We start from the raw sequence: 24,627 nt of genomic DNA on the forward strand, positions 1-24,627 counted from the left end.
ATCACTACTCAGAAAGACTCGATTTAATCATGTGACTTTCCCCCCCCCACCCCAAAAGTGCACTCTTCCTCGCTATATTTTACACAACCCATTCTTGCTCGTATAATCTTAATATTTACAACCAGATGAAGGTTTCATTTTTAGAATAGCAACTTTTCAGATTAGTTTTACTGTTATATCAAAAAAATACTGATTTGGTTATACTATTAGAAACACATCATAGATAATTATGAAATTATTGCAAGGTGAACTATCTCCAGTTTAATAGATGAATCATTCATATTTGGACAACTTTTCTGCTGTACTTTATTGGAAGGAGAAAAATATTCTTACAGAAACCTCTGGAAGAGCATGACATTGTGAATGGATTAATGGAATTCATTTACCAAAAAATTTAAACACTCATGCTACATAATTAAAAACTAATCCTTATTTCATGATGAATAACCTTTGGACTATATCTTAAATAGAAAACTACCTTTAGATAGATTTTTCCTCAACAAGCATTTTATTTTAAAAAATCCAATTTAAATAAAAAAAATCCAATTTAAATCAAAAAATCATTGATTTTTATCCACCCTAATCTCAGTAAAATACATAATAGATCCTATAAAAACAGGATTTTGTTTACACCGAAAAGAAAAAGAGTAGGCATAGAAGCTTTGCTTTCTTTGCTAAATTTCTCTTACAGTTTTAGGTGAAACCCTAACCTTTGCAGGTGCTTCACATCTTTGAATACTGGTTGATGGGGAATAAGCCGGGGAGAGATACTGCCCTACTTGTGGACTTCCTGAAAACATCTAAATAGCCATTGTATGAAATAAGATGCTGGACTAGATAGAGCTTTGATTTGCTCCTGCAAAGTTCCTTTTGTATCTAAAGAAAGAAACTATACCATCAATCCTAGGTTTTATCAAAGGCAACAGAGAAATAATGGAAATGAAGAGGCATCTTCAGTTAATGGAATGCAAGGTAACTATCGTGTAGTGAACACAGTGTTATCTATGCCCCCTCTTTACAGATGAGGATCTGACCTACGCAAGCTATTTATAGTCAAGAGATATCAAAAGCAATACACAAGCAATGTTACAGGTCAACATTTGAACTGTCTCAATGTTTAGCATTTATTAAACATTTATTTTCGGAACAAAAAAAACCATTTAGTCAAGTCTCTTCAGTCACCCTTTCTTTTACTGTGATGGTACTGCGTTATTCATGAAACCCTTTACAAATTAACATCAAGGACAGTCTGTTCTTGAACAACAGAAAATGTCACAAAAGGACCCCAAGAGCATGAAATAACCAGAGCATTAAAGCTCTTCCTGAAGTATTCCTTAAAGTTCTGGTGTATGATGGCTCCATGCAACCACATAGTTGCATGATTGCTGTTTTTATGGGCTGGATGAGGAAAAATAAACTGAAGCTGAATCCAGACAAGATGGAGATGCTTACTGTCAAAGCCCCCAACCTGGGCTTGGAGGTGTGTCAACCAGTTCTGGATGGGGCTACACTCCCCCTGAAAGATTGTGTTTGCAGCTTGGGGGTGCTCCAGGATCTGTCGCTCCAAACGACAGCTCAGATAGATGCGACAGCAATGAGTGCCTACTATCAGCTTCGGCTGATACGCCAGATGCACCCATTCCTAGAGTTGGAAGACCTAAAGATGGTAGTGCACGAGCTGGTAACTTCAAGGCTCGACTTCTGCAGTGTGCTCTACATAGGGCTTCCTTTGTGCCTAGTCTGGAAACTTCAACTAGTACAAAATATGGCAGCCAGGTGACCATATTACACTAGCTTTAAAATCACTACACTGGCTGCAAATTAGTTTCTGGGCAAAGTATAAACTGTTGGTTATTACCTCTAAAGCCCTACATGGTTTGGGTCCAGGCTACCTGCGGGATCGCCTTCTCCTGTACAATCCGCCCCGCACACTCAGGTCCTCTGGGAAGAATTTACTCCAGTCAACAAAAACAAGGCTGACAACCATTATCCAGAGGACCTTTTCTTCTGACACTCCCAGACTGTGGAATGGCCTGCCAGGAGAGATTCATCAACTTAAGTGTCTTCTGGAATTTAAGAAAGCCATAACGACTGATCTCTTCCAGCAGGCCTACCCAGTTGAACTTTAAGATGCCTTTTAATAATAGTGTGCTGCTTTTTAATAATGTATTAGTTTTATATGTTTTGATGAATTATATGTATTTTATGGTGTTTTGCATTTGTGTTGTACCCCGCCTCAATCCAGAGGGAGAGGAGGGTAACAAATAAATACATTAATTATTATTAATATCATTTTTTCAGCAGAAGCTGTACTTTACAATTATCTCACTTTCCTTACTCATGAGATGTTGAAAGGATAAATTGTAGTCCCTGAGTCAGGCCTCTAGACCCTGCAAGGGAAGAGCCGCAGCAGCTTTGATATGTCCACAGTGCATAGTCTTATGTTCATAAGAACATAAGAGCCATGACGAATCAGACCAAGGGTCCATCTAGACCAGCATGCTGTTCACATAGTATCCCACCACCTGCCCACAGGTAACTCACAAGCAGGATATGAGTGCAACAGCACCCTCCCAACCATGTCCCCCAGCAACTGGTGTACATAGGCATACTGCCTCTGATACTAGAGGTAGCATATAGGCATGAGGACTAGTAGCATTGATAGCGTTCTCCTCCATGAATTTGTCCAATCCCTTTTTAAAGCCATCAAAATTGGTCCAAATCCAATCCAAATCCAGATTTTTACTGGAAAATCCAAGGAAACAATATCTACTGGATCACCCCCATCCACATATTTATTAACACTCTCAAAGAACTCTAGGTTAGTCAGACAAGACTTACCTTTGCAGAAGCCATGCTGATTCTTTCTCAGCTCGGCTTGTCCTTCTATATGCATACTAATTTTACATTTAGTAATGCTTTCAACCAACTTACCTGGAACAGACATTAACCTAACTGGCCTGTAATTTCTCAGATTCCCCCCTGGGTCCCTTTTTAAAAATCGGTGTTACCGAGGCCATTCTCCAGTCTTCAAGTACTGAGGCTGATCTTTTGGACATGTTACATTTATTTTTCTTTTGGAAGATCATCAATTTCATAACTGAATTCTTTAAGAACTCTAGAATGGATATCATCTGGCCACAGTGATTTATTAACTTTAAATTTGTCAGTAAGGTCAAGAATTTCATATTCTGTCACCACTATTTGCTTCAGTTCCTCAGGCTCCTTTCCTGAAAACATCCATCCTATCTATATCTGCCTTATATCTTCTGCAGTGAAGACAGATGAAAAGAATTCATTCAGCTTCTTAGCAATATCCTTATTCTCTTTTAGTACTCCTTTAACTCCATTATCTTCCAGTAGTCCAACTGCCTCCCTAGCTGGTCTCCTGCTTCTGTTATATGTACAGATTTCTTTACTGCAGGCCTTGATGTTGATAGCAATATGCTCCTCAAAACGTTTTTTGCATCTCTTCTTGTCTGCTTGCACCTCCTTTGTGAAAGTTTGTGCTCCCTTTTGTTTTCCTCATTTGGGCAAGACTTCCATTTTCTGAAAGAAGCCCTCTTTTCTTTCTCGACACTGATCATTAACCACGTTGGTGATCTTTTGGACTTGGTGCTATCTTTCCTAACCTGTAGTATACATTCAAGCTAAGCTTCTGTTATTGTGGCTTTGAGTCACCTCCAAGCATTTTGGAGGGATTTAAGCCTCTTGTCTCCCCACCCCATTTCAACTTCCTTTTTACCAGTTCCCTCATTTACGAGAAGTTTCTTTTTTGAAGTCAAAAGTGACTGTTGGCAATTTTCCACTTAAATATACGGATCACACTCTGGTCACTGTTTCTAGTTGGTTCACCAACATTTACATCTCTTACTAGGTTCTTACTAGGTTTCACTTAGGATTAAATCTAGGTTTGCCTTCCCTCTGGTCAGTTCTATGACCAGCTGTTCTGGGATGCAGTCATTTAGGGCATCAAGAAATTTGATCTCTTTGTCATGACTTGAACATGCATTTATCTAGTCAAGGGGGGGGGGGAATTGAAGTCACCCATTATTACAACAGTTCCTCATTTGGAGGCCTCCCTGATTTTATTTTCCATCTCGAGATCATCCTGAGCATTCTTGTCTCCAGAACAACCGCCTGTTCCTAAGTACTAAATTAGTTTTGGAGCTCAGTATTGTCACCCACAGTGCTTCTCTGGAAGAGTCTTCCCCTTTTAGGTTTTCTAGTCTGCTCAACACTATGCCTTCTTCAAGATACAGAGCAACACCTCCTCCAGTACACCCTTCCCTGTCCTTCATATAGAGTTTATTTCCAGAGATGACTGTATCTTACTGGTTCTCTCTGTTCCATCACATTTCCATAATGCTCACTATATCTACGTTCTCCTTTAAAACCAGGCACTCCAGGAGGCTTCTAGCATTTACATAGGAACACCTCCCAGATGACTCTGGAGTGTGCATCTTCTGCTAATATGGTGAAACATGCTGGCTATCATGTTTCACCATATTCTCATGGCCTTTTTTTCTCCTCTTCTACATTTGGGTGATTGGAAACATTTTCATCTTCATCCCCTAGAGATGACTCAACCTGAACCCGATGCTTCCTCCTATCTCCTGTCAGCTTTTTCCTATCTAGACAGCATGTGATATCCACAACCTTCACACCAGGCAGGCAATTTACCACGAGGACTACACACCCATCATAAACTCAGCGGTCTACTTGTCTAATGACTGAATCTCACACTATCACAAGCTGCCTGTTCCCCTGAGGCACATCCTCGATGTGAGAGGATATTTGGTCATCTTCCAAGTAATGGGTCCCTTCCGAGGGATCTTTCCCTCTTCCTCAGAATAACGCCCTCCTTCCCCGAGACACAAAGGAACTGCCACCCAAGGATTGGAACACTGCTATTAGGTCCCCAAAGGACTCATCCACCAACCTCTCTGACTCTCTTGGCTTCTCCTAGTCATCAACCTTGGCTTCAAGGGAATGAACTTGTTCCCTCGGAGTCAGGAACCCATTACACCAAGCACACACCCATTACTTCTGTCCAGCTGGCAGACAGTCATACATGTGGCACTCAGTACAATACAGTGGATAATCACCACACCCTTGCTAGCTTTCTCCCTTTATAACTTCTTCATTATTATTGCTGTTATTGGCTTTGTTTACCTGGAAAACTAAGTTGTTTAGTTGGGAATTTATTTAGAGTTATTTGTTTATATTTATAGCTATTCATTTACAGTAACTTACTATCAGAAGGGAGGGAAGAGTTGACTGCCCCGGCCTCCTCACACTGTTGCTAAGCTCCCATTGGTGTTTAACTTGCTTGTGGGGTGAAGCTTTGTCACTCGGACTAAGACACTGTCAGTACAGCTCTTCGCATTCAGAGATCCTGATTCAGAGCTGGGAGCTGGGTAGTTCCAGCTGCTAGATTTAGAGATTTAGCCCTAGGAAACAAACACACAGCATGATTTCCAAACAAGATGCAGAAGCAAGAATCTGGTTCAGTTCAGACAACACGTTAGTCAATGCAGTGTGAAAACTCAACTAAACAGTGGAGTTTTTAGGGGGCACTTCCCCACACAACATGTTCTAACTCCACCATTGTATGACTGTGGGCTACTGTGGAGTTAAGTAAAATCCATCACGATGTTTGACAGTTTCTCCACTCTCTCTCTTTCCTCAATCCTCCCTATTGTATCCCATCAGGCATTGCTGCGAAAAAACAATCCTGGCAGCTCTCCTAGAGTGGTACTTGCTCCTTTTGCCGCTCTTGCCAGGAAACTCTGTAGAAAGTGAGAAAAGTCAACTCAACACAACAGAAAATGCCATGGAACCCACCACCAAAAAAACCTCCACCGTTGCGTGGAGTTTTCCCACCAGACAACACATTTCTCAACGGTGGTGTAAAAGCTCTACCGTGGAGTTCTAAAACCACCACTGAGAAACGTGTTGTCTGGACTGAGCCTCTATATCACATCTCCTTTGCTAGACTGGAGTACCTGATGATGTTTGCAAACACAATAATGCAATCTTTTTTCGGGTTAGAAAAATGCTTACAAAATGGCATGGGCGCAGCGACTCAAACTCCTGTACAAATAAAAGACTGGGTTTCAAACTCTGAAAACTATTTCAGAGATGAGAATTTAAAAATAAGTGATAGAGAGTATGGGTGTGTACACCAAGGGCAACAATGCCTGTTCCACAATATTTTCAATTCTCTTCAAGATTATATCCTATCTCCAGTCTCCTTACTAGATGAGACTTACTGGATTTTTAAGATATGGTTAGTGCCATTTTATGCATCTCTGTAAAATACACAGCAGATCCTACAAAGAATAACATTTTATTTCATTTCTTTTACTTAAGCCATTGAAAACCTGAGAGCTGGCAAAGAAAGAGCCGATTTCACTTTCTTATTTAGTTCCCCCCCCCATTATAGCTCTAAGCACTGTTGCAAGTGCTAGAATAAATGAACTGAAAGTCTGTACACCAAGCACAGAATTATATATCCCATTTGTTGAACTGTCAGTTTATAATTCTAGACAGTGTCAAACGGAAGTCCTTACAAAACTGAGCACCGATTTTCTAACTCCCTAGAGCAAAATCCACTGAGCAGCTTATCATATGTAGTTCTAAGGAAAAATATGATATAATTCTACTGGTTGTTAAAGCTCATCAGTGACAAATGAGATGTGTCAGAGCTCTAACCCCTCAGACAGACAAAATATTAGTAATTGAGTATAACACTGAATATTATACTACCATGGAAAGCCAGCCCTTTTTCCACAACGGAACTCAGATATTTAACTGTTCCTACTAGAGAATAGCACAAAATGTTACTGGATTTGTTTGAGCTGAGGAAAGTATCACCCAAGTAAGTCAAGTGCCTTCAGAAAATGCCTTACACAACAGGAGCGGGAAACCTGCAGCCCTCCAAATGTTGTTAGACTCCAGTTCTCATCAGCATGGCCAATGGTCAAAGGTGATGGAAATTGTAGTCCAACATCTAGAAGGTTGTGGATTCCCTGTTCCTTAATTTACAACATGATTTTTTTAAAATACTAGTTGACATTCATGCACATACTGGTTGTTTTTTTACAGTGTATAAATCTAATGTGAGTCAACACAACATTAAGTCTAGTATTATTTCAAGTATCACAGAATTATGCCCAAGACTTTCCCTAAATGCAACTGGCTTGTGATCCTGATATCCTTGTGTTCCTTTCTAGTATATTACAGCATAAAAGAGTAATAATGTCATATGTGGCATAATGGCTTGCTCAACCCAGCTAGATTTGAATTAAACGTATACATAATTTTTGGTTGACATCCCTAATGAACCACACACTGTAGGCCCTACCATCATTTACTGATGCAGGGAAATGGACCATATGACCTTCAGAATCCCTCTGGTCTTACATTTCCACAGACATAATGGATTAAACAAGAGCAATAATCTTCCACTTCTTACAAATGCTTTTAAAAAATTGCCATACAACCTATGCATGCTTACTCAGAAGATTACTCTCGGATGCACAGAATCACGGCCACAGAGGCACAACTCCAAAGTTTTGATTGGAATGGCACATCTAAATTTTGAAGTTAGCTTTGCAAATTTCTACTGCAGTCATTTATCCACAAAGGCTTGCTGACTTTTAGTTCGGTCCTATGGATTATCATGCAAGGGCTCATGTACCAGTGCAAAGTTGCAAGGTGCAATTTTGCAGCAAGAAAGGATGCTTTCCTGGTACAGTAACTCAAGGCAATACAACTGTGCTCATGCACACAGACCATGCAAACCCTTACATAACACGCATGTGGGTGGATAAAAATATAGCACAAACTGTAAAGAGAAACTGTATAACACAGAAGTGCTGAACCTCTTTTAGCCAGAGGGCCGAATTCAATTTTGGAGAAGCTTTCGGGAACTGCATTTCAGTAATGGGTGGAATCAAAGGCAAAATGGGTGGAATCAAAATACCAAAAATAGCTCTTACTATCAGTAATTAATGCTTATGAGTAGCATTTCAATCCTGTAGAATGGGGGGGGGGCTGCACAAAAGCCAAGAAACCACCACATGACAGTTGTTTTTGGAGAAAGGGGTGGGGCCTTCTAGGAACCCCTGGAGGCCAGACTGGAAATCCCCCCTCCAAGCTGGATTTGGCCCCAGGGTCTGAGGTTATACACTCCTGGTATAAACAGACAAGAGGATGGCAATCAGCTTGCATCAGTACATGGGATGATGGCACCAACAAAACTTTACAAACAGTAATAGCATCATAACTGTAATTCCATGAGCTACCCAACAATTCTATTTTTCACAACTGCACTGCAAGAAATCCCATTATGTCCCTTACCTCAACCCTGTAACACTTAGAACTCCCTGCATGCATTTGGTGAAATGTGCTAACATCAGCATCAAATTTCCAAAACCAAAGTTTAAACCATGCCAGATTTTAAGGGAAGTATTTTATCAACACTAATAACTGAGATTGTTTAAAGCAGCCTTCCCCAACCTGGTGCCCTCCAGATGTTTTGGAGTACAACTCCCATAACCATGCTGACTGGGACTGATAGGCGTTGGATGGCACCAGGTTGGAGGTCAGTTTAAAGTAACTCTTAAAAGCAGATGTTCTCTGCAATTTTACTGTTTTAGTTTCTGTATGAGCTAGTAGTGAGTCCATCACTTTCTGGAAAAGACACCAAACATGCATGAGACTGCATAGTTGCAGGCAGGCATTCACCTACATGAAATTAATTGCATACCTAAGACACTCATCATGAATACCTTCATGCATTATGTAGCACTGTTGAGCTGGTAAACACAAGGAATCTGAGTGTCAACACACAAAAATAACAACAACAAAAGCGCACTGGACTGGAGTCATCACTTTCAGATTTGTGCTACAGAAGCAAATATGTTGGAACAAGTGTGGGGCCACAATGTTTGGAATTCAGAGTTACCCTCTAACGCCTCCAGTGATAAAGGGATTTGTATTTGTCAATTCCCCTTCCCCCGCCCAGCTCTTCGCTAACAGTGGAATATGCCCTCAAAAGTAAGCCCCACTGAGTTCAATGGGACTTACTTCCAGGGATGTAAAAGATGACAGGGATATTACACATTTGGTCACGCTAATCACAAGGCAGCCACCAGGAACATGCGGGGGGCGGCAAGGAAAGCCATGGCTACTGACTGGAGCTGCCAGCCGCAACTGCTCGGACTTTCGCCACAAACCCCACGCCCCACTCTGCCCCCGCGTCAGCCAACCTGGAACTGGGCTCCCTTGCGCCTCACACAACACCAGCGACGTTTCCCCCAGTGTTCGGGGCTATCGCCGCCGCCTCCTCCTCCTCCCGCATTTCGCCCTTCGCCTCCCTGGACCTCGAGAGTAACACCGCCCCCACTCCGGTCGCCCGAATTTGGCAGCGCCCCTCCCGCTCCCGTTCGCCAGGCTCTCACCCCATGGACCGCCCGCACGACTGCCACCAGGCTGGAGAGGCGGAAGAAGGGCACATGGGACCGAGGCGCCCGTGCACGCGAGCTCGAACCACAGGCTCGTCGCTTCCTGCTTCCGGGATCTGGTCGGAGCGAGGCCGCACTTTCGCCGCAGCACATTCGCCACGACGGCTTCTTTTCACCGCCAGCTAAAAAGCGGAGCCGCGTATTCATGTGCCGAGAGAGAGAGCTGGCCACCCCTTTATTCTGCCCCAGATTGCGCCGCCCGGCCATGTGGGTGTTTACTCGTGAGGAGGCCCCAGGTTGTCCAGGGGAGCTTATTCCCAAGTAAAGCTGCAAGCTCTGTGCACGCTTAGGCTGCAATCCTTAGTAAGTACACATGTGGGAGGAAGTCCCCAGTGCCCCATTGAATTCAGTGGGACTTACTTCTGTGTAGACATGCCTAGGGTTGTACTCTTTGCCTCCTTGGACTCACTTACTTCTTACTAAACACGCATCTCATCGAGTTCAGTGGAATTACTCCTGAGTAGGCATGCCTAAAATGATGATGATTAAGGTTGTGCTCACTTCTGAGTAAACATGCATAGGATCAGATTATAAGAAAGCCTGAGATTGCCTCTCTGTACACTCACCATATGCACATTTGCGTGGAAGAAAGGCCACTGAGTTCAGTGGGGATAACCCTCTGAGTAAATGTGTAGGATTCCAACCTTAATTGCCGCCTTTTTAGGATCCTATTGTAGCAGAATTGCTAGATGAAAATTTCAGACAATATGTACCCTGGAGCTCATCTATACAATTGGAACTTGGATGGCAACCTTTTGGTTTTTATGCTGAGGTGCTTTAAGAAGAGGTATCCCTTAAAAAAATGGGACCTCTAGCACCCTTCAGTGCAGGCCCTGGAGAAAGATGCTATGAGGCTTGTTCCACACCTACAGTGAAAATATCTGTATGTTAGTGAGCACACAGTTCCTCAAAAGGTGCTTCAAGCCTCTTCTAAATTGGAAACTACAGGCATTGCTCACACACCCAACAACCTAGATTAGGGGATGGGCCTGAGAGGTGTTTCCCCAACAACAATAAAATAATTCTTCTGGTATGGCTACTCATCTCCCATCTTGTGTTGTATTGAGCAATTTCATCAGTTAAGATGATCACATGAAATTGGATATTCTCTAGGAAAGCTCTCCTCACAATAACCTGCAAGGGGGTGTCTAAACGGCACCACTTTTGCTACAAGTCCCCCAGAGACCTACAGCATCACTGCTGTGAACCAGCATCAATAAGGTGACATGGCAGGAGTGCATGCAAGCTATCCAGCCAGGAAAATTTGCAGTGCCATTGTCACATGGCAGTAATGTATAGCAAATAGCAAATGACTGAAAACCTCCAAAAGATTTTTTTTGTTTTCTAACAACTCTGTGCAACATTGAAGCTTTGAAAACTGTAGCTGCATGTCTGCATAGCTATAGTTCATTGAATTTATGCATTATACATAATTGTCCTTACTTTCTTTCCAGAAGCAGACTTTAATGTTGCCATGACACAACCACAAGCAGAACGGTCGCACACAACACTGTTAACCCTGTCCAGTTCCTGGTTTCCTTAACCACACACTAACCACAAACCTGTTAGATGACCACCTGAATCCTTTGAATGTTCCGCCCCATATCCTAGCAATCTTTGTGCTAAGGGAGCTGGAGTTGCGCCCGCCATTTTAGTTCCATCTATACAGTCAGCAGCCATTACTTCTACTAAGTGTGCCTTGAAGTTAGCGATTCCAGTTTTCTGTGGCTCAAACACCATACACCGTTCTGGATTATTGATCCCCCACCCTTTCAGTGGCCAGGAGTTATGCCAGCAGTTTTATTTACACAGAAGGCACTCTCTCACTGCCATTTTGGGAGGGTCAGCTGTTCTGATATATGTTGTCAGCCATTTTGAGGAGTCCCGCTGCCATTTTGAGAGTCCCTCACAATTTCCCTTACTCCTGTTACCAATTTTTCAGGACTGGGTCGTATGGGATAAATGCTGGTAGGAAGTAAAAACTGGCATGGCTTCAGTACACAGCCCAAGGAAATGCATGTATCACTAGAAAAAGTGATGCATGCATTACACAGGGCCAATGACTCGAAATGGCAGCCGCCGCAGCCACACTAACACTGCAGCAATCAGGAGCAGCAAGCGAGCCTGCAGGCTAGAGCGTCCAGGCCTATTGGGGTCACTCTATACTGCTAGCTCTGTGATTTTGTGTCCTTAACCACAGGTGCATTGCACACGACACCTTAGGCCAAAGTTACTGCTGCTAACCCTGCATAACAGGGTTAGTGAAGCCGACCATAATGTGGTTAGCAGGGGTACGTGGTTAAGCAAAATGCATTGCACATGACACCTCAAACCCTGCTGCTTAACAAAAAAACTTAACCAGCAAGGTTAAAGGTGTCATCTGAACGGGCCCAATAAGATAAACCAATATACAACATCATAATTATACATTATGCTGCAGCATTTCTGGCTGCTGCCACCTACAACATGGTGACCCACGCTTATCACCACATTTCCATGTTCCCATGCTACCTATATAGCATCTTCCACCATTGCTCTCTTCAATTTGATCTTTCACTTATCACTTCCCACATTTTTGATGACCTACCCAGCACCATCATTTAAAATATGTAGCTAGTGTTTATCTCCCCTCCCCCCCCTCCCCCTCTTCTTTAATGACATAATCATTCATTTATCTTCATGCCAGTTTGGGGACTTTGGTTTCTGCAGCATTTTTATCTCCCTGTTAGGAATCCATGACAACTACAAAATTATAACCCTAGACTAGAACATTTTAGAGCCATAATGCTGCATAAATTGTTTAAACTAATGTTTCTTGTAAAGTGTGATAGTTGATAATTCCTTGCTTCTATAAACTCAAATGAAGTAACATTTTAAATCCAGCATTCTTGGTATTATTTATGCTCTATAGTAATTATCTCTGTGTTTAGTCACTGAAACACAGTTTCACTCTAGTTTATAAGTTGATTAATGATCAGTGTATAGTTTTTCTTCATACTAGTGCAATTTGCTTATAAACAAACAGCTGTTTTCATTAGAAAACTAATTTCATCGTTGTTGCTTTTTAAGTTGTTTACAGATTTAAATTCTGGAAGAAATACAAATTGGCCGAGCCTTGTTAATACAATTGATGAATTTTAAATTGTGTTTGCTGCCATCTTGTGGAGAATATTCAACCAAGAACAAACAACCTGTAAGGCACACTCAGCCTCTGCTGTATTATTTGGAGAAGAGTAGACAGAAGCAAGAAAAGCGCCACCTTCTGTATACAACTGAAAGAGTTTACTAGAAATCCTTTTTTGCCTATGTGCAGCCATGCCAGGACTTTGGAAAAACAAAGAACAGCCAGACCAATAGATAAATCACTGGAATTTGTAATTATAATTGTTGAATTGAATTTCCATGTGTTTACAACTCATTGAATGTTGTTTAAAGTACTTACTTTTAAAGAGTGCCTTCTCCTATATCAACTTGCCCATCCTTTTAGCCATGTTGGCTGGGGATGACCAGAGTTGTAGTCCAACCTATCTGGAGGGCACTGGGATGGGGAAGGCTGCCTTAGTTCAACTTATGAGGCCCTTCTCAAGTACCACTCCTGACAGAAGTGAAGCTGGTATAACAAGGGAGAAGACTCTTAACTATGGAACACTCTCCTTGAGAATCAGAGAATCAGAGAATCATAGAATAGCAGAGTTGGAAGGGGCCTACAAGGCCATTGAGTCCAAACCCCTGCTCAATGCAGGAATCCACCCTAAAGCATGCCTGACAGATGGTTGTCCAGCTGCCTCTTGAAGGCCTCTAGGGTGGGAGAGCCCACAACCTCCCTAGCTTGCTTGATGTTCACATTGCTTTCTTTTAGCCACCAGGCAAACCACTTCCTATTCATCCAGACATTTCAACTTGAAGTTTTTATCTCGTGGTTTACTTAAGTAAATTGCTCTTTTTATATATTAAAAAAACATTCAATGTGAAATGCCCTAGAATCATTTTAGAAGGGTTGATGTTTAACTCAATCAATAAAATATTGGCTCTGAATATACTATTGATCTAGATTTTCTACTTTTTATATGGTGTGTTTTGAAAATGGGTCACAGAATTATTTTTTGGTTTGAGATGTTTTAGTAAATACCTGATGATGAGCTTAAGAAGTTTCTTCAGAACCCCTTTGGGCAGAAATTTGGAATTATGACAAATCAGTCTATAACCCAGTTCCTGGCTGAACTTTCACTAATGTAAACAAAAGTACATACTGTGTACTTGTGATTCCTATTTTCTAACGTAGATTGTGGACAGTTATTTAAATTTCTTTAACAGATAAATAATATATGTGAGAAAAAATCTATATGAGAAAAATAAAGAAGGGTAAAGGTAATTGTTAAATCCATTTTAATCATAAAGACACAAGGACTGTACATTAATAATATATGGAGTTTTTTATTTAAAGAATGTATAAACCAGACCTTCATTCAAACATAGATTTCAGGGTGGTATACATAAACTTTTGAAATCAATACAATATTTAAAACAACATTAAACAGCAGTACAATAAATTTGCATTTTATTCTGCAGATCAGATTGGTATTTTGATGCCCTTAGCTTCTTAGTTTCTTCTAGGTGTAACATTAATGATCGGATTCTTTGTTTATATATGTAAAGTGCAATCCTATGCATGTCTACTCAGAAGTAAGGCTCATTGTTTTCAGTGACATTTCTCATGTAAATGTGTATAAGATTGGAGCCTTTAAAATTAAGAACTACTTCTGCTTCTTACCTTACCAAGCAGCAGCTCTAGATGCTATAGATTAGCTCTAGATGTTAAGCAATTAAATTAAGAAGACCTGCAGTTCTAATTGTCTCTTTAACTAGCAGCCAAAGAGAGAGAGACTGGGCCTCTTCTTTCCAGCTTTTTCATTTCAGATTTCTTTTGTGTATGGGTGTGTAGAAAGGAAAAGAAATTGTAAGAGTTTGAGATTTTAAATGTTATGAATGGTTAAATATTTGTTCTGTTTAACACAAGGAAAAATCCAATGGCCGCATGAGTGAACTTCTGCTTGTTCAATGGGTCTTTTTTCTCCTTTCCTCTCCTCTGCATTCCCCTGTCCCACCCGAAATCTGCTCCAAAGGCTCCCCTAGCCCTTCAGAGCAGATTTTTAGGACACATGGGGGCTGCAAAGGGGAGGGGAGCGGTCCCCTCCCATTCTGCTGAGAGAAGCATTTGACACTGCAATCTTTAACACATGTATTTGTTTTCAGTAAAGCTTACTTTCACATAGTAGCCATAGTAAAAAGGCAGCTCTGTACCCACAAATGAAGGACCAAGAGTCCACATAGAGGACAGCTTCATCATGTAAACCTCTCTAAATGTTTAGGAGGCATTTGATATAATATGACAAATATGCACGAAGCCAATGTTAGCTCAAAACATTTTGCTGCCTGAAGTAGAGCCCAAATGGTCTACCTCTGACATCACCCAGCTGGGCCAACAGTTTAAAATGTCCTGCCACATCATTCAAGCACCAGTTCCTGCTTTCAGCTTTCCTCCCACTCATGGTGCTGTCCTGAAGCAGGTGGCTTCACCACTTGCTGCATGGCAGGGCCTACCCTACAAGAAACTAATCCAGGAAGGCACGATAACGTCCAGCTCATAATGGCAATGCTAGTGTCATTATGAGCTGGAAGTTATCATGAGTTATCCTTAATTCACCCAAGCAAACTGGACATTTTTGTTTGCCTTATTGCCATCTACATCCTACTGAAGTTCATGGCCAGATTCCTGTAGATTTGAGTGGCATATTTTGAGTGGAAATTTGCTCAGAGCATCACTTAATACTTTGGTCTGTCTCATGACTTATAGAATATAAATACTTCACATTCCCCCCATGAACAACCAACAAGTTCCATTCCATTATGAATTGGATCATCATGAATTGCCTTCTTTGAATGTGTACAATAGCCAGTGATCTGTCTGACAAAAGTTATTAATCACACATGTGCATGCATGCATATGAAATGGAAACTGAGAAATTATGATGGCTTTTTTTAAAAAAAAAACCCACTATAATATAATTCAATATGTACTCTTATGCCAATCATATATTTGCTAGCACAAGAGAACTATGAACAAGAAAATGCAAACCAATGATACAATAATATGCATGGTAAAATTAAAAAGCAATAAAAATGACATTCCATTATTAAGATGTTTATAATCCAACTGAAATTACTGAAGGTTCACAAACCCCTATGCAATAAATGGGCGTTGGGTTTGGGGGAGTTGCCTCTTATTTTGGGGAAAGCTAAGCTGGTCTCCTGAACCATATACATTTCCCTGGGCAGTTCAAGAAAATGAAATGAAACAGAGTGGGGCCACCCAGCAAGAGGGTCTTTGCAGTTCATGTGCTGAAATGGGTCCAAGTGGGAATGAATAATACTCTACAAGGAGAAGGTGTGTGGGAGTTTATGAATTGGGATTGCTGGGACAAATGCTGAACTCTGTAGGTGATGGCGGGGTGCCAATAAATATAGGCTTCTCAGTGCTTTTTCAATGGCTGTATGAGTATGGGCCCAGTACTACCAAATGCAGAGTGAGGCAGCCTCAGGTTGCAACAAACTGACAATTACTTAATTTACTGTTATAATGTTGGGGAGCCAACTTTTTGATGTTTTGTCTCAGGCACCAAAACATTTTGGCCGTCAGCAAAAGGGATTGGGGGTGGGGGGAATTAGTGGTGTGTGATTCATTGGTGACTTTTCTCTGGCTTGTTGTCAAAATGGTGTGTAGAGCAGTGGTTCTCAATCTTTTCCCGCTTGCAAACTACTTGAAAATTGCTGGGGGTCTTGTTGCTGGGGGTCTTGATGGACCACTTAATTTTTATTTTATTTTTTTGTTCTACAAATCAAAGCACATACTTAACTCACATTTCAAATTTTTTTAGAAAAAAATCAGTGCCGGCATCATCATCAAAACCAATGATATATTATAAAAATAATAGGTCCTGTGCCATGTCAGTGAGATAAGCCCCTTTATCCAGTACACATTAAGGGGGAAATTAGTAAACTCCACCAATGCCATATTATGAAAATCATGGGACCTAGGCCAAGACCTTGGCCGGATCTACACAACGGCTTTAAAGCGCTTTAAAACTGTTATAAAGCGCTTTAAAGCAGTAGTGTAGATCCGGCCCTTGTTAGCCTGATGGATGATCTGGTCCTGATCAAAGCAGCCTCAATCTCTGGCATAAAAATAAAAATAGGAAAGTGCACAGCCAAGTACAGATATTCTCAACTATTCTGCAACCTTTCCAAGCAGGGCTGGTCCAGGTCATTTGCTGCCTGAGTTAGAGCAACAAAATAGCACACCGCACCCACCCCAAATCAAGGTACATAATACACAAGGCTGCTCAAATGGGTTTGTCACCTGAGGCAGACAATCCCAAATCTCCCCCTCCACTGCAACGGTAATACATTAAATAACACACATTTGACTGCCTTTTCATGACATCCAAACCATTCTGCATAATAGGGACCAGCCTGTTTCCAAGGTCCACATTTTGAGAACCTCTGCTACAGAGAATAGGAAACAGATCTTGAGAAGTTTAAGGTTTGAGACCTTTGATATGATGGCAGAATTCAATGTAAAAACTAGTCATGTGAACTGGCAACATTCCATGCTACACAAGTTGGACTCAACACCCAATTTCAGAAGGTACAGAATTAGCCACATAGCAGAAACAAGAACCTTCCAAAATATACTAGTTCTTAACACCTCATGTTCACCTTTTGATTATGAACAGCATCCTCTTTTCTTTTCAGGTGGCACTGGTAACTGCAGAACCTCCTGTTTTAACTGGTCTTCATGCACTTTCAGCAACCTTACATTATAAACATGGAAATAAACAGCCTGCTTACTCTTTGCACATGTCTAGAAAAAATTCAAACATTTCCAAGACCATTTTAAATGCTTCTCTCACACACACTTTCAATCAAATCCCGACCATCCTTAAAAATACAGTTTACCCAAATATGGAAGGACAGCTTCACAAGTTGTAACATTCTTATCCAGAAGGAATTTCTGTGTAAGAATTTAATGTACAATCTATGTATAGAATGTTACATATTGAATGTACCATTTTGTGCCTGGGTAATTCATTTTCCCCTTCAAGATGTTCCATCTGTAGCTATTGTAATTATTATATGGAATGCAGCTGCATGAGTGTTAGAGGTTACAGTCTGATGTCTTTCATGACAAGCAAAAACAAAACCATCACATTCACCCTGATGGTATTTCATGAACCTGTTTGGAATTATATTTATTTTTATCCCCAATGGCTAATCCAGCATTACCTTTAAGAATGTCTTTTTATAGGAAGGTTGAAAGCAGACTTCACTATCCATGAACAGAATGGCTCCTTCCATTCAGAGAAGAATTTTGATCCCATGGAGCGCCCCCATAGGTGGAAAGTGGGAGGGGACTTTTGGTTATTCCTCCCTCTACAGCCCCAAACACCACCACCCACCGTGTTCTGGAGAGACCCCTGACATTCCAGAGCAGAGTTTAGGAGGGCACAAGGGGCTGCAGGAAGTGGGAGAAACAACCTCCCTTCCACCGGTGGGGAACGCCACTCAGGAGGTGCTAGGGTGACCATATGAAAAGGAGGACGGGGCTCCTGTATCTTTAACAGTTGTATTGAAAAGGGAATTTCAGCAGGTGTCATTTGTATATATGGGGCACCTGGGGAAATTCCCTCTTCATCACAACAGTTAAAGCTGCAGGTGCCCTGTCCTCTTTTAAATATGGTCACTCTAGTATAGCTCCTGCAGCCTTAACTGTTGTGACGAAGAGGGAATTTCACCAGGTTCTCCATATATATAAATGACACCTGCTGAAATTCCCTTTTCTATGCAACTGTTAAAGATACAGGATCCCTGTCCTCCTTTTCATATGGTCACCCTAGGAGGTGCTTGTGAATCCAACTCTGTTTTTATTATTTTCTCCCTGACTGCACTCTTCCTATGACATGCTAATGGTGTTTTGTTTTTTTGGTGTGTGTGTTTTTTAAGATATTTGATGTTTGTATCTGATGCACACAGAAACATAAGAACATAAGAAGAGCCCTGCTGGATCAGACCAAGGGTCCATCTAGTCCAGCACCCTCTTCACACAATAGCCAACCGTCAACCAGGAACCAATAAAGCAGGACATGGTCCAACAGCACCCTCCCACCCATGTTCCCCAGCAACTGGTGCACACAGGCTTACTGCCTCAGATACTGGAGATAGCACACAACCAACAGGGCTAGTAGCCATTGATAGCCTTCTCCTCTAGGAATATATCCAACCCCCTTTTAAATCCATCCAAATTGCTGACCATCACCACATCTTGTGGTAGTGAATTCCATAATTTAATTATGCGCTGTGTGAAGAAGTGCTTCCTTTTATTTGTCCTGAATCAGCTTCATGGGATGACCCCGTGTTCTAGTATTTTGAGAGAGGGAGAAAAATGTCTCCCTATCCACATTCTCCACACCTTGCATAATTTTGTTCACCTCTATCATGTCTCCCCTTAGCCTCCTTTTTTCTAGGCTAAACAATCCCAGCTGTTGTAACCTTCCCCCATAGGGGAGATGCTCCAGCCCTTTAATCATTTTAGTTGCCTTTTTCTGCCCTTTTTCCAGCTCTATGTTATCTTTTTTTAGGTGTGGTGACCAGAACTGTACACAGTATTCTAAGTGTGTCCCTCACTCCCACCACACACTTTTTTTATTATGTGGAAAGTATCCTAGTTCAGCTTGTGGCTATGAGCTCTATACATGTAGCTAAGGCCCTGTCTACACGCCGTACTGAAGGCGCATGCATGCGCCCCCAGTACGACCCCAAAACGATGGTGTAGATGGCAGCCAAGAAGAGACGGAGGAGGCGGCAGCTGGGGAACCGGCCGCTTCCTTGCCGCCACCCGCCGCCTCCTGCTGCCGGGGTAAGAGCAACCCGGGTCTGAGAGCTCGGCTTCCGCTTCCGCCGAGCTCTCCGACCCGGGTCGCTCTTACCCCGGCAGCAGGAGGCTGGCGGGGAGGCGGCGGCGGCAAGGACGTGGCCGGTTCCCCAGCTGCTGCCTCCTCCATCTCTTCTGGGCTGCCGTCTACACCATCGTTTTGGGGTCGTACTGGGGGCGCATGCATGCGCCTTCAGTACGGCGTGTAGACAGGGCCTAGGTCAGAGCCAGCTTTCAGTAAAGCTATACTAATTCATCCACTATCAGTTGAAGATGAGGATCTCAGCTGCTACAGTTGTTCTTTTTTAAATGAGACATTTATTTATTTCTATTCCAGATACAGATTAGATAGAAAATCTTGTATCTACTCTTATATATTCCATTCCGCCATGTGATATATTGATGTCTACAGCTTGAAGAAGAGCTGGGACAGGTTACTCACCTGACTAATTCGACCATAGATTCAATCACATTGTGACCGGAGGCAGCACTGCATTCATAAAATGAGAGTCCATACTCCTAGTATGAAAGTGTAAGAGACCATAATGACATAAACAACACTCATTTTATACAAAATCTGGCAACTTCTGTTTCTATACTCAACCATAGAAACCTGACCCAATTTCCAGTCCCACCACCTGATTAAATTTACACACTGAACAGCATTTTCAAACATCTCTATTCCTGTTTTAGATAAGAAAGTTGGACTAAATCAGGGTTTTGTCTTCTGTCAACAAAATATATTAAAGTGGTCTTATCATCAGCAAATGTTTCAAATGAAATTGATTGTGAGAAGCTACTAGTTCTTTCCAATGAGCCCCAAGAGACCAAGAAGAAATTAAGGAAATGCCATCACTGATTAGAACTACCATGAGATGAACCCTCTCAGGGTTGTATTCAATGTTAATCTAATTTAAATCCAATTCATTTCAATGGGTCTACTCTAACTGTAGATTAGGGATTGCCATTTTTTCCCCAGTGGTATTCAATAAAGTTGCATGCAAATGGGAAGAAACTTTGCTGAGAGCAGGAGTTTTTCTTTGTCCTTGAGCCAAAACATACTGGCTAAAATCCCTTTTCCTTTACTTCCTTCCTTTTTGTCTTTCTTAGTCTATCTCAGGCTACTTCAGAGGAAGGAATTCTGTCACAACTAATTTTAACTGAATTTTGGTGAGGGGAAGTCTAGAGATGTAATGAAGGGATAATCTGTGTGAAAAGAAAAGAGGCACAGTAATTATCACTGTAGCAACCAAGCAACCTAAATTATTCCCTCACAAAAGAGGAGATTGTGAATGCATTCTGATGGCCCGCCCCCTAATAGCAACAGTACCTGTATAATGGGAGGGTGGTTGCACAACATGAAGGCCAAAATTTAGTGATTTGAATGGTACCCTCATTCTACATTCTGCGGGTTAAGAGCTAAGATAAGAGTTGCCAGGTTGTGTGAAAGGTACTACATTCCTCTCTGTCCCTAGAGCTTTTATAAGCTGTAGTAATTTATTCCCTACTCCTCTTATGTATTGCCCCCAAAACACCCTTCTGTTTTACACTGGGTTAGTGAAGGATCGTGCTGGTACCCTTATTCATGAAATTTGACCCGTCTGTGGATATGTAGCAGCAATATTTGGCCACATAATTGGCCCAAAGAATACAATTGAGCTCTATGGAGGGATCCATGCCCAAAGAGAACCCCAGAGTCTGCCACAGTCAGATGCTGGGCAAAACACTAGTCCTGTTCACCTCTATCCCACCAGAATTACCCTGGGAGAGAGAGGGTACTATGATTATGTGATCACTTCCTGGTCATAGGCGAACACATGACTTATGGGCACTTTTTTCCTATACAGCTAACTGAAATCTATCTCAAAACACCCACCTTTTTATATTAATTATAATTTGTTCTGACTTTGGCTTGTTTTACCATCCATGGAAAAGGAATTACAAAGATAGACAAGCGCTAATGTGCGTACCTTGGCCAAGTATGCACCATCCTTTATAGGTACTCTCCTTTCTTTAGCACAGTCTGTTTTGTTCCCAAGCAGAAGGACAATAACTTCATCCTTTGTTCCTTCCTGTGAAGAAGAAAAACACACTTCTACAAACATAAACTGAAACCAAAAGGCCTCACGTGAACCTAATGACAGATATAAATAACCACTTTGTTTCTATGGGAGCTATATCCTTCCCAGTTCCTGACCATTAAAGGAACTATAGTGCATTTCCTTAACTTGGAAAATGAGAGAGGTGGTATACTTCTATCTATCTAACACATTTTTACATCCTTCCTTCAAGATAATGTATTCTATCTATCTAAAATTATTCCTAGGCTGCCTTTAAGGCTGAAACTTTCTATTTACATGTCCTGGGTGCTGTATCCCTTAGTATGGGGAAAACCTTTGCCATATCTCATTAAATGTTACATAAATCCTGTGAGGCTCATCAGAACGGCTCCCATTTTACAGACAGAAGAACTGAGGATGTCTTTCCCAGGATTCAATCCTTCCAGCTCCAACACTCTAGCCATTGGGCCACACTGTGTGTTGTTCTGAGCCCGAAACATATATGTGGCCAGCCCTAGCCCCTAGGGCCATGTGTGCCTTCAGAACTGATATTAACTACACTGCAGCTCAGAGTCAGTGATAAGAAACATATGGAAAATCAGCAGTTCGTGGGCAGGCAAGCAGCTTCTACTGATAAGCACTCAGCAAATGCACAAGGGCTACTAGTTCAGCTGATGAGTGGATAGCAGTACCCACTATAAAACAAACTGGCCGTTACTGACTGTTATCCAGTCAGCAGCTGTGTGCCTCTATAACGCTGAAGTAGCAGCTCCTGCGCTTCTGCTGCCGCCGCCTCATGATGTCTTCCAGTAAGGTCACTGGGTTCTCTTTCCCTCTTCAGCAATGGAAGCTAGTAGTTAGTCAGCAAATTGCGGCACAACCCTTTGCTGGTAAGATTCCAGCCCCAAATAAGGATGAGTTTAGCCCAGAAGTGGATTTGTCTATTCCCTCATCCCAACTACCTAATAAGCAGGAGGTATGAATTGTTCTTATTTGTTCATGACACATACTCAAGAGGTCAGGTTGTCTTGTGCTTAAAAACAAACAGAGAGAGAGAGAGTGTTCTCCCCATTGCTACTTTAATAATGCAGTGGGCCTGAATTTTACTTCCAGCAAATGTAGTTTAAATAGACATTGCTATTGTGTTGTTTTCATGAGTCAGGAATTGTATCTGCTGTTACCTAAGAATATAAGAAGAGCTGTGCTGGATCAGCCCAAAGGCCTATCTAGTATAGCATTCTGTTCACACAGTGGCCAACCAGATGTCCATGGAAAGGCTGCAACAGAACAAGAGGACTCTCCTGCTTGAGTTCCCCAACAACTGGCATAAAGAGGCATATTGCCTCTGAAACTGGAGATAATATATAGCCATCATGACTAGTAGCCACTGATAGCCTAATCCTCTATGAATTTGTTGCATCACCTTTTAAAGCCATCCAAATTGGCAGCCATCACAACGTCTTATGGTAGTGAATTCCATAGTTTAACTATGCACTGTGTGAAGAGGTCCTTCCTTTTATCTGTCCTGGCTCTCTGATAATTTAGCTTCATTGGATGACCCTGGGTTTTGATACTATAAGAGAAAAATGTCTCCCTATCCACTTTTTCTACACTATGCATAATTGTGTACACCTCTATTATGTCACCCCTTACTCACCTATTTTCTAAGCTAGCTGTCCCAGTTATTGTAATCTTTCTTCAAAGAGGAGTTGCTCCAGCCCCTTGTTCATTGTGACTGGACTTTTATGAACTTTTTCCAACTCTACAATACCATTCTTGAAAAGTGTTGACCACAATTGTACCTAGTATTCAAAGTTGCACCATAGATTTATATAAGGGCAGCATGATATTGGCAGTTTTATTTTCAACTCCTTTTCAAATTATGTCCAAGATGGAATTTGTCTTTTTCACAGCAGCCACACGCTAGGCTGAAATTTCCAGTGAGCTGTCCACACTGATCTCTTGGTTGGTCCACACTAGCTCAGATCTCATCAGCTACCTTATTGTATCACCACTGTAATAACACTATGGAGATTAAGGATGCAATCCTAAACACATTTACTAGATAGGGAAAGAATCTCATTGAATGCAGTGAGACTTTCTCCTGAGTAAACATGCATGCATAGGATTGTGTCAGTATATCTATAATTAGTTAAGCTCTATTGCAATCATCAAGGGCGTGAGAACTAAAGCTAATCAATAATTAAGTAGTGTTGCTATCTTTACCTCAATACAATTAAGCCAGTACCGCATATCTGCAAAACTGTATTCTGAAGTGATGTCATACATCAGCACCACTCCATCAGCCTTTCGGAAGAACTGCTTGGTGACACTCTGGTATCTGTCAGAAAAGCAGATGTACATTTCCCACAACATTTATATCTGTCTTCCAGAAATATGGTGCATGCGCATTTGTGTGAGCACATTTTTTTAAAAAAAAAACAAACCAAAAATTCCAAAAAGTGTGTCATCTTTTCAAAAGACGATTCAGGATTGTTATTTAATTTCTTTTATGTATTCAGAGGTCATAAAAAATTCTCAAAGCAGTTTACATAGTAAAATAGTGCAACGATTAAAACATACTAAAATAACTTAATTAGAATCACATTTCCAATGTTTTATAAATTAGTAAAAGCATGGGGAGAGGGTCTGTAGCTAAAGCATTTTAATGAGGAACTGAAGAGGAATTTAACATTGTGTACTGCTCTGTTCTGTCACGTATTGAAACACGAATATAAACAAATGCAGTGGAGGCTGGTGGCTCCAATGTTCAGTGGGGCTGTGAGTCTGCACTGGGTTTCAGTCAGAACTCTCAAGGACCTGTCCAAGGTGCTGAACCCACTTGGGGCTTGGCTTCAGCACTTTGGATACCTCCTTTAATGTTCTGGCTGGCTCTGACTGAAACTCAGAGTGGATTCACAGCCCACTGACATCAGAGCCATCATCCTCCACTAAAGAAATACAAATGTATGTGTGTCTTAATGTACACAGGTAGGCAGTAGGTATATCTAGACCTACTCATTCTATGATGCAATTACATATATAT

General features: G+C 41.5%; 1 protein-coding gene and 1 long non-coding RNA gene across 5 annotated transcripts in view; both read right to left on the minus strand.

Annotated features, from left to right (window-relative positions):
- C1H6orf89 (chromosome 1 C6orf89 homolog) overlaps nt 1-9,546 on the minus strand; it is a 39,044-nt gene extending 29,498 nt beyond the window's left edge. The window contains exons 1-2 of one of the 4 annotated variants that reach the window (XM_063140824.1): nt 9,471-9,497; nt 5,257-5,453 (exon numbers count right to left, since the gene is read on the minus strand). The gene's annotated coding sequence lies outside the window, so the exon portion shown is untranslated. Of the gene's footprint in view, nt 1-5,256; nt 5,549-6,914; nt 6,975-9,470 lie in introns of those variants that run through there. The other 3 variants (XM_063140816.1, XM_063140844.1, XM_063140834.1) reach the window with 3 other exon arrangements.
- A 7,806-nt stretch (nt 9,547-17,352) lies between these two features.
- On the minus strand, nt 17,353-21,533 carry LOC134393830 (uncharacterized). The gene is made up of 3 exons (XR_010025120.1): nt 21,492-21,533; nt 19,964-20,040; nt 17,353-17,404 (listed from the first exon to the last, which is right to left on the minus strand). It is a non-coding gene; the product is annotated as an uncharacterized LOC134393830 (long non-coding RNA).
- Between the last annotated feature and the right edge of the window lie 3,094 nt (nt 21,534-24,627).

This window comes from Elgaria multicarinata, chromosome 1 (genome assembly GCF_023053635.1).
Source record: "Elgaria multicarinata webbii isolate HBS135686 ecotype San Diego chromosome 1, rElgMul1.1.pri, whole genome shotgun sequence".
Lineage (NCBI taxonomy): Eukaryota > Metazoa > Chordata > Lepidosauria > Squamata > Anguidae > Elgaria > Elgaria multicarinata.